This window comes from Eptatretus burgeri, chromosome 3 (assembly GCF_056783735.1).
Source record: "Eptatretus burgeri isolate ZD-2024b chromosome 3, Ebu_testis_v1, whole genome shotgun sequence".
Taxonomy (NCBI): domain Eukaryota; kingdom Metazoa; phylum Chordata; class Myxini; order Myxiniformes; family Myxinidae; genus Eptatretus; species Eptatretus burgeri.
This window is the reverse complement of record NC_140963.1, coordinates 48521562-48532241: the sequence shown is the minus strand read 5'-3', so window position 1 is coordinate 48532241 and position 10680 is coordinate 48521562. Positions and strand designations below refer to the sequence as shown.

At 43.0% G+C, this 10680-nt stretch overlaps 1 long non-coding RNA gene across 1 annotated transcript in view; it reads left to right on the top strand.

The window, feature by feature from the left end:
- LOC147029823 (uncharacterized) overlaps positions 1-10011 on the top strand; it is a 36049-nt gene extending 26038 nt beyond the window's left edge. The window contains exons 2-3 of the long non-coding RNA XR_015056106.1: positions 9403-9479; positions 9566-10011. This is a non-coding gene — a long non-coding RNA (uncharacterized LOC147029823). The remainder of the gene's footprint in view (positions 1-9402; positions 9480-9565) is intronic.
- Positions 10012-10680: the final 669 nt, after the last annotated feature.

Genomic DNA, 10680 nt, shown 5'->3' with positions numbered 1-10680 from the left:
CCTAAATATCATGGAATTTTGTTCATTTTTGACCTATAAGTTCTTATCGGGTATTGGAACAAAGGCAAAACTAGAACGGGCACTCGTAGAGAGCATATACCTTCGCCGCCGCTACTGTTTTGCTCTTGGCATATGAGTGTGGGGAACAGAACAAGGAGCATTTTGGTGCTGATTTCATACGAATTGGATAAGAATTGACTGCGTTATGATAAAAATACGCACATCTGCAAGGTCGTGACCCCCCTGAACTTTGACCCCCAACCGCGAGTAAAGGCAATTACGTCATTGTGTCAAGTTGCATATCACAAGATTGGGCATTAAATTCTGAACATTTTGGCATTAGTTTCATGCAAATTGGATAAAAATTGACCACAATATGGCAAAAAGACGATTTTGACCTTTTCATGACCTTGACCTTGACCTTTGAGCCGATTGCTCCCAAAATCTAATCAAATGGTCCTTGGCTAACAACCAATCATCCCACCAAATTTCATGCAATTCGGTTTAATACTTTTTAAGTTATGCAAATAACAAACAAATAAATAATCATTGGCATCTCCCACAAACATATTTTGGTACTGATTATAATGCCAGGATTTGGGACATTTTCTTTTAAAAACAAGGGTAATGACGTAATTGTGTCATGTCGCCCATCACAAGATTGGGCAATGAATTCTGAACATTTTGGCATCGGTTGCATGCCAAGTAGATCAAAATTGACCGCGCTATGGTAAAAATACAAATTTGACCTTTCCGTGACCTTGACCTTGACCTTTGACCCGATCGCTCCCAAAATCTAATCAAATGTTCCTTGGATAATAACCCATCATCCCACCAAATTTCAAGCAAATTGGTTTAATACTTTCTGAGTTAAGCGAATAACAAACAAACATACACACACATATTCACAAATAAATAAATAAATAAATAAATAAATACACAGCGACCAATACATAATCTTTCGCAGAATGCGAAGATAATCAGGGAGCAGCAAAAACCAAACTTTCATTTTTTTGGAACACCCAACTGCACACGGAAGAATATCAGTGTGCTGGTACCATGGCTAAAACAAACGTCCACAACCGCCTCTGGTTTGTGTAACGCCAGGATGCATTTAGCAGCCTGCTGGCAAAATTAACACAATTCCCCACACTGAAGGTTTTATTTGTTTAGATGGGTCTTGTTCCATGAAACTTGCTTATCACCAACCATAAAACATCCAGATGATACTCTTCACCAGCCAATCATAAAATCAAATTAGAAAGTCACCATATATGAGGAAGAGAGAGTTGGGATTGGTGGTAAGATGGTCCATGATGGCAGAGAGCATGATGTAAACGGTCATTCCTGTTGGGAGTACAGTACAGCACACAGACAAACAAGAGGTGATTGCGGAGGAGAAATCACAGCCAACGGTACTCTTGAATTTTAGGAGGGGGATGGTGGTGCCCAGAAAGTGGGAAGAGGAGTTCTTGACACCAGTTAAGTTACGCAAACATTTGGGACTCACCATCAGCCTTGATCTTGGGCAAACCACGTATCTGAGTTGGCCACCAAAGCCAGTTGCCAACTCGGCATCCTACATCATGAAAAGCGTTTCCTTGGCACACCTGAACACCTAGATTCATCAGCAACTTGATGGAGTACTGCTCGACCCTCTGGGCTGGCTCCCCTGCTTAACACATTTCTCAGCATGACACTGTGGAAACCAAGACCTTCAAGATCATTGGATTCTCCAACAATGAAGCTGACTGAATCAATGGGCCTGTCATTTTCACATCGCAGACAGGTTGGTGGTCTCGTTTTCTAACGCCTCCTTTCTAGTCCGGTTTCTGCAGGCCGCACAAAGTCTGCCATCAAATTCCCCTTCTGGTGAAAATCCGAAAATCTAGAATCACTGCTCATTTCCACTCTTTTGTTCCTCTTTTTTCCCCCCTACATGTGGAACCAACTTCCTCATTCTCATTCTTTCCTCTTGTGTCTGAAGACAGCAGTTTAACACCATCTCAGGCATTCGCCATCCACATCCATCATTCATTCTACCCTCTTTAACCTTCCCCAAACCCACTGCCTTCCTTGCTTCAAGATTCTGGGTTTCCCCTCAATCGCTCACCATCCACTTCGATTATTATTATTTTATAAGAATTAATGTTGTTACATTTCTGCTTCTTTCTTTCCAAGTTTCACCTTCCACGATTGAGAGTTTGTACCTGTATGCACCTTGTTCATCCCCTCCCTTTGCTCTCATTCTTCCCCATGTCTTTTATTCCTCCAAGTCTCCCTCTATTTTGTCCCTGCACTGCACTATTTTGTCCCTGCACTGCACTGCAAAAATGCTGTTTTATGGAATGTTTTCCATGCTCCCACTTTCCACTCGACTTTTTATTCTGTTATGTCCTTGTCCACGCCTCTGTGAGCCTTGACTGTACGTAAAATAAATTACACAATAAAACAGATTGCAACGTGCAATTTTATATTTTTGTTTTTACTTTATTGTCAATCATAATACATCATGATGCAATAAACAAAATGCGATAGATGTTCTTTTATAGGCTGTCTATTTATTGACGATTTATAAAAACAAGCTCCAATGAGCTAAGATCCTCGTCCTCTTAATGATGACGTCATAAAAACGAATATGACATCATTGTGATGTATCAGGTTTGCGATAAATTATCTGTGCTAATGCCGGGCTTGATTTCCGCAAACAAAATTCAAACAGCTTGCCTAGTTTTGGAGATAATGGTATAGGCGATTTCCATTAGCGGCGATATTATGACGTCAACTTTTTTTCTTGGAAGAATTTCCAAAATCGGAGATGGTTACTGCCTGCGCATGGGCTTTCTGCATATACACGGCAAGTTTCACGAAGATCCGATGAAAACTCTGGGTTGTAAAACTAAAAATAGGAATGACATCATAAAAATTGATATGACGTCATAGTGATGTATCATATGTGCGGTAATTCATCTCTGCTAATGCCCTGTTCGATTCCCGCAAACATAATTCAAAAAGCTTGCCTAGTTTCGGAGATAATTTTTTAGGCGATTTCCATGAGCGGAGATATTTTGACGTCATAACTTTTTTCTAGGAGGTATTTTCAAAAGCGGAGATGGTTACTGTCTGCACAGGGTACATTTACATATATATGCCAAGTTTCAGGAAGTTTCGATGAAAACTGAAGGTTGTGAGGAGGAGAAGAAGAAGAAGAAGAAGAAGAAGAAGAAGAAGAAGAAGGATAAGGATAAGGATAAGGATAAGGATAAGGATAAGGATAAGGATAAGGATAAGGATAAGGATAAGGATAAGGAGAAGGAGAAGGAGAAGGAGAAGAAGAAGAAGAACAAGAACAAGAAGAAGAACAAGAACAAGAACAAGAACAAGAAGAAGAAGAACAAGAACAAGAAGAAGAACAAGAAGAACAAGAAGAAGAACAAGAAGAACAAGAAGAAGAACAAGAAGAACAAGAAGAAGAACAAGAAGAACAAGAAGAAGAACAAGAAGAACAAGAAGAAGAACAAGAAGAACAAGAAGAAGAACAAGAAGAACAAGAAGAAGAACAAGAAGAACAAGAAGAACAAGAAGAAGAACAAGAAGAAGAAGAAGAACAAGAAGAAGAAGAAGAACAAGAAGAAGAAGAAGAACAAGAAGAAGAACAAGAAGAACAAGAAGAAGAACAAGAAGAACAAGAAGAAGAAGAAGAACAAGAAGAAGAAGAAGAAGAAGAAGAAGAAGAAGAAGAAGAAGAACAAGAAGAAGAACAAGAACAAGAAGAAGAACAAGAACAAGAAGAAGAACAAGAAAAACAAGAAAAAGAACAAGAACTAGAAGAAGAAGAACAAGAAGAATAAGAAGAACAAGAAGAACAAGAAGAACAAGAAGAACAAGAACAAGAAGAAGAACAAGAAGAACAAGAAGAACAAGAAGAAGAAGAACAAGAAGAAGAAGAACAAGAAGAAGAAGAACAAGAAGAAGAAGAACAAGAAGAAGAAGAACAAGAAGAAGAAGAACAAGAAGAAGAAGAAGAAGAAGAAGAAGAAGAAGAAGAAGAAGAAGAAGAAGAAGAAGAAGAAGACTTGGAGATCCTCCATGAGGATCTAAAAATTGTAATTTGAAGAGAGAGGAATCAGTAATTGGAATGCCAGATCATATATTTTCTCAGAGTACAAAACAAAATTACATTACATTTTATCACAGCTTAGTAGAGGATAAATGGGGCTTCTGAGGCAGCCATTCAAATGAATGGGGAAAAGGGGAAAAAAACTCTCTGACTCAAGCCCCAAATAGGAGACGATTTTCTCTCGACCTATTCCCTTCCCTCCCATACAAGCAAATGCAAAATTGAGACTGACTGATTAAAGTACTTCTTTCCTTTCATATTTTCATTCCACTCAAAGAGTGAACCAATGAATATTTGTCCATGTTCTACTTTGGGGAATAATTTAATTTTCCTATTACATTCATCACCATCGAGTATATTCACAAAGATTACTTTGGAACCTAGTTCTTGGTTTAAATGTCTTTGTTGAGCAGAAATGAAATGATAAACTTCTCTCAACGCTCTTTAAAATTAAACTCAAACATGAATACATTATGCACATTCTGTCAGCTGTCTGAGTGCAGCTGAAAACAGGAAGCATGGGAAAAATTTCCAGAATGACTGAGCTGTTGAAAAACAGGAAAGAGAACAATGAGGCAACTCCAGGCAAAGATCCAACTAACCTCTTCCAACATGGTTTATAAACCAGGCATTTATCTTCTGTTTAGCAGTTTTTCATTTTTCTTATCTTGACCCAATGGTAAATGACTGAGACATGAACTATCTTTCATCTGACGAAGAAGATAACCCATCACAATATTGGTAAGTTTGTGTGTTTGTGTGTGTGTATTTTAAAGTCTGGCTTCCTCTTAGAATGATGGTGAAGCAATTGATTAATTGTTAATTAAATCACTATACGACTAATAATTATTGGGTTTTTTTTCTAACAGGTTGTCCCCAATAACAACATCGTTAATAACTGATGTTAAAAATTAATTATCTGAATTATACGAGTGGATAAAAATGAACGACTTCCTTGAAGACATTTATTCGTTTCGAAATGAACTGAATGATATTGTTGTTGACTGGAAAGAATTACTCTCACGTCATCTGACCTTGAATGAGTGGAGTCCAAGGTGAGGAATTATCGCTCTGTTTCCGTGTGTGTGTGTGTGTGTGTGTATGTATATATATATATATATATATATATATATATATATATATATATATATATATATATATATATATTGTTGCGGTTGAGGAAATTCGCAAACCACCATTCAGGTCCCGTAGGTGAGATATCTCTGTAAGTACATGTGTAGTTAGCCCCAAACCCGTTGTTTAGAGGGAATAAATGTGATTCATTCGGGCTGCGACCCTTTAAGATAGCCGTTTTTCTGTTCTATCTTTATTTTGAGCCAACCACGTCTCAACCGCCATCACACAACAACCACCAACCGCAACGCCGCATTCACTCTTTCATTCCTCTTTTTTCCCGCCTTTGGAATAAACTTCCTCACTCTATTCTTTCCCATTCTTCCCTTCAGGCTTTCAAAACAGCTGTTCACCACCACCTCTTATCTTCCCCCATCCAAATCCTCGATCTTTTCTACCCCCGATAATCCACCCAAGCCCACTTCCTTCAATTCTCCTGCTTTCCTTCCTGAAAGTCCCTTTAATGTCCATCTTCCCCTCGCCATGTTCCCCGTCCCATCCCCATCCCTCTCCCTTCCACAGTTCACCTGTGTCTGTTCCCCAATGTTTTGTCCCTTCCACTCCCGCCCCTCTTGTCTCATGCCTCCTTGCTGTGAGTTGTGTGTTAGCTCTCATACGAGCCTCGACCAAGGTATACAAAAAAAAAAAAAAAAAAAAAAAATAATTACAACAACAACGCCAACAGCCACGACCTTTACCGTCACGGCTCGCTCCCGTAAACATCGCATCACCGCCATTCCAAGCGTCGCCATTGCCATCACCGCCACAATAAACCCTCCACCACCTTCACCTCTCCTCCTTCTGCTGCCATTCCCGCACCGCTTGTGGGCACCGAGCGTCAGGCTGTCCTGGCCTCGTGCGGGATGCGCGCCGAGCCTCGGGTGCAAAAAGCGGCCTTTCCGAGGGGAAGTCGGATCAGGAATGATTCACGCCCACTTTCGATCCGTCCAATCATTAAGCGCGAGGCGATTTGGCCCCGCCTCCAGGCGCGTCGGAGTAGAATCGATATATGCAAATTCGAGGATCAGGGGAGGTTCACGCCCACTTTTCCTCCGTCCAATGGGCGAGCGTGGCTCCGTCCCCGAGTTCATCCTGATCCGGAAATTTGCATATGGGATCTCCCACACCACGATAAAGCGCCGAGCGCGGGGCGAGTAGAGAGTTTCTGTTTCGGGCTCGGGCGAGTTGTGGCGGCGGCGAAGTGTGGCAGCAGCAGTCAAGACGGGTCTGGAGGAGAGTCGGTCTGTCGGGGTTCGGAGTCTGTCGGGGAGCTGCAGAGAGGAGAAGCCGGGAACGCGGTCGAGGGCGCAGTGGAGTCGCTCGTCGCGGGACCCAAGCAAGCCAGCTATCCTCTTTCCCCAGAGCATCAACAACCCCCCCCTGTTTCCCCCCCACCCCGCGCTGAGATAGTGCGAAAAGGGGGCCCCGTTCCCACCCCATTCCAGGCAGTGCCAGCGAGGCCCGCGGAGGAGCGCGGAGTCGGGGCGCCGCCGCATTTTGCGGCTCATCACAAGACGGGTAGGCTCTGCCCGGTCTCGCGCCCACAGACCACGTCTGCTCCCTTGTAGTTGAGGGTGGCCCCTTTTCTTTTGATTTTGAGTATATGTGTTGTCGGCGCCGTCTGTAAAGTAAAACTGTGTAAGTGTTGCCGTGTGCTCGCGTAGTCGGTAGTAGATCTGCATTGTGTTTCTTTTGTTGCAATTGCTTTTGGTGCATAATTGTTGTGTTCCTTTTGTTACATTTGCTTTTGGTGCATAATTGTTGTAATTGTATATGTGTGCTTTCCGTTTGCCGCGGAATAAATGTGCCTTATGTTGAACTGTTTTTCCCATTTCGCTTCGTCTTATCTTTAATTGAATCTCCATCTTACTTCACGTAAAGGGTTGGTCGTGGGCTAAATACGCCCGATAATTAATCGGAACCGTCGAGGTTGACGATAACACCGCTCGGTTATCCCGATAGTACGGAACGGGTCACTTAAAGTGGCCCGTGTCTGAAGTCGACCTGCGGCGAGGTGAGATCGCCTGGTCTACCCTCCGTGTGGGTACTTAGGTAGGTCGAATTTGGCGAACAACCCTATCCCACGCGGGGGGCCGATTGGCACGATCGTGGTGAGGCCGAAAGGCCCACCCGTGACTAGTTCCTGGCGTTAGTCCGAGAGGGTCACGACGGAATTGTCCGTCCGGTGGGCGACGTGCCGCGATTCGAGTTACGTGGCCGCTCGCACGCCGGCGGGCGCGAATTCGCAACAATATATAAATATATATATATATATATATATATATATATATATATATATATATATATATATATATATATATATATATATATATATATACATATATATTGTTACGGCTGTGGAAATTCACATTACACCATAAAGGGCCCTCAGGTGAGATATCTTCATAGGTAAATGTGTAGTTCGCCCAAACCCATTGTAAAGAGGGAATTTATGTGATCCATCCGGGCTGCGACGCTTTGAGTTAGTCGTTTTTCTTTTTCTATCTTTTATTTCAAACAAACAGCATCTCAACAACCACGCCATCCCCACCACAGCGCCAACCACACTCAACAACCACGCCACCGCCACCATATCTTCGCCACTACGTCCACTTCCAAACGGCAAACAAGGGTGCCAAGGAAGGAGCTGCGAGGACGCTCGGGTTTTCCTGCCTGTTTTCCTGCCATTTTTCCCCGCTCTTGGTGTGAAGGAAGGGGGGAGGGCAGCTCGCCACCAATTGGTGGTTGACCAGCGTGAGGCGGTCGGGGAGAGGGAACGCCCCTCTTCGAGAACCCTCTCGAAGGAGGGTGGAGCCGAAAACGGGGGCGGAGTGAAGGGCGGAGCCCCGGGCTATAAAAGTCGGACACGGGCGGAGCGCTTTTTTTTCTCTTGCTCTCTTCGTCTTCTTCTCTCTCTTCCGGCTCGCTCTTCCTCTTCGTCTCCTCTTCGTGGTGGCCGCTGGCCTGGTCTTCTCTGGTGCGGTCCCGAGACCACGCTGGCGGGATGGAGCGTCTGCCATTCCCCACACCACGACCTCGAGCAACAACGTTCCCCCCCCCACCTTTTCTATCCGCGCTGAGATAGCGCCGGAAACCCGTCCGTGGCGTCGAGCAGCCAACACGTGCCAGTGCGAGGTACGTCGGAGAGGACTCGCCAACCACGCCAGGGATCAGAGTCGCGGCCAGGCGCGACCACGCCAACGGCCATGGGAGAGGGACTCGATGGCCCAAAGGGAAGTCACCATTTTCTTTTCGGGGTTTTTGTATGGATCTTGTGGCGCCATGTCTCGTAAACTATAACTGTTTAAGTGTTGCCGTGTGTACGCGTATTCGGTTGTAGCTCTGCATCGTTTCTTTTGTTTTAATTGCTTTATGTGCATTACTGTATGACTGTAAATACGTGCCTTACGTGCTTGTCTGTGTGTGCGTGTGAATAAAATGCTTGCTTGTTGAACTGTTCCCGCTCTGCTTCGTCTCTTTTCCTTTTTTATTGACCCTCCATCTTGCATCACGGAAAGGGGTTCGTAGTGGGTGCAACATCCCGGTAATTAATCGGAACCGTCAAGGCCGACGATAACACCACTCGGTTATCACTGTAGCACGGAACGGACCGCTTAAGTGGTTCGTATCCGGAGTCGGCCTGTGGCGTGGTACGATCGCCCGGTCGACCATCCGCGCAAGTACTTAGGTAGATCGAATTTGGCGAGCAACCCTATCCTGTGCGGGTGGGCAATTGGCACGGTCGTGGTGGGGTTATACTCCCACCCGTGACTAGCTCCCGGCGTTGTTCCAAGAGGGTCACGACAGAATTGTCCGTCCGGTGGGCGACGTGCCGCAATTCGAGTTACGTGGCCGTCCGCACGCCGGCGGGCGCGAATTCTCAAATATATATATATATATATATATATATATATATATATATATATATATATATATATATATTAATATATTCATATATATATGTGTATACATATATATGTATATATATATATATATATATATATATATATATATATATATATATATATATACACGTGTGCGTGTGTGTGTTTGTGTGCATGCGTGGTATGTGTGTTGTGTTGTGTGTTGTGTGTTGTGTGTGTATGTGTCTGTCTATGTCTTTGACTCATTCTTTTTATTTTTTTCAGTTTAAACACCTGTCTGGATGAATCAAACACACAACTTAATCTTCTGGAGGAATCTGACATGACACTATCTTCTGGAGGTAAATGTTATATTTATTATTTTATTAATATCATAAAATAATCATCTTTATATACCCTAATTGTTCTTCACTCTGTTTCAAAACAGAATATGGTATCCGAGTTTCAAAATCACAAGACATCTGAAACAGACTGCTGGGAAAGATCGTCCATTTTCGCAACTGAATATTTACCCAAAGAAAAATGTTTAATATTTTCAATCTTGATTAATTACATTTTCTTTCCTTATAATTATCTGATTTTGAAATTACAAGAAAAGAATAAAGGAGATGTGAGGAGGGGGGGGGGGTAGATGCACTCCCCCAACAACCCACCACCCCCCTCATCCCACACCCCTCAGGGGTGGGGCTTGTGTGGATGGGTGGGGCTTGTGTGGATGGGTGGGGCTTGTGTGTGGTGGGTGGGGCTTGTGTGGGTGGGTGGAGCTTGTGTGTATGGGGTTTGTGTGGGTGGAGCAAAATTTTTTAAATTAAATAAACATGTTGTGTGTGGGGAACTAATTAACGAATCACTAATTATGTGAATATGATGGATGTGGATGGTGTTTGCATGGGTGGGGCTTGTGTGGGTGGGGTTTGTGTGGATGTGGTTTTTGTGGGTGGAGTTTGTGTGGGGTGGGGTTTATGTGTGTGGAGCTTGTGTGTATGGGGATTGTGGGTGGGGCTTGTGTGGATGTGGTTTTTGTGGGTGGGGTTTGAATGGGTGGGGCTTGTGTGGATGTGGCTTTTGTGAGTGGGGCTTTTGTGGGTGTGGTTTGCATGGGTGGGGCTTGTGTGGGCGGAGTCAAAAAATTATTTTTCAATTTATCTTTGTCTTTTGCAATTCCTGTGAATAAAATAAACCTAAAATCTCTTCCCCCTTTAAATCATATACTTTATAAGTCCAAGGAACTGTATCTATTACATCAACTATTTTAAAAAGTTCATTTGTCCATCACTTATTATAACCTTTTTCAAAATGAGATTTCCATCTCTATATTCTTACTATATCACCAACTTTGAACTTAGGCTTTCTGACATTAATCTCTTTTTCATATTTTAATTTTGTAAATGTTTCTGATGGTTTCGTTTATGTTGAGGTATGAATCATGTCGTTGTACTTATCTGCAATATCCTGACTTAAAGACAACCATTGTTGAGAACAGAGTTGAGTGAATTTTTTTATATAGTGTCTCTTTTAAAGTACGATTAAAACGCTCAATAA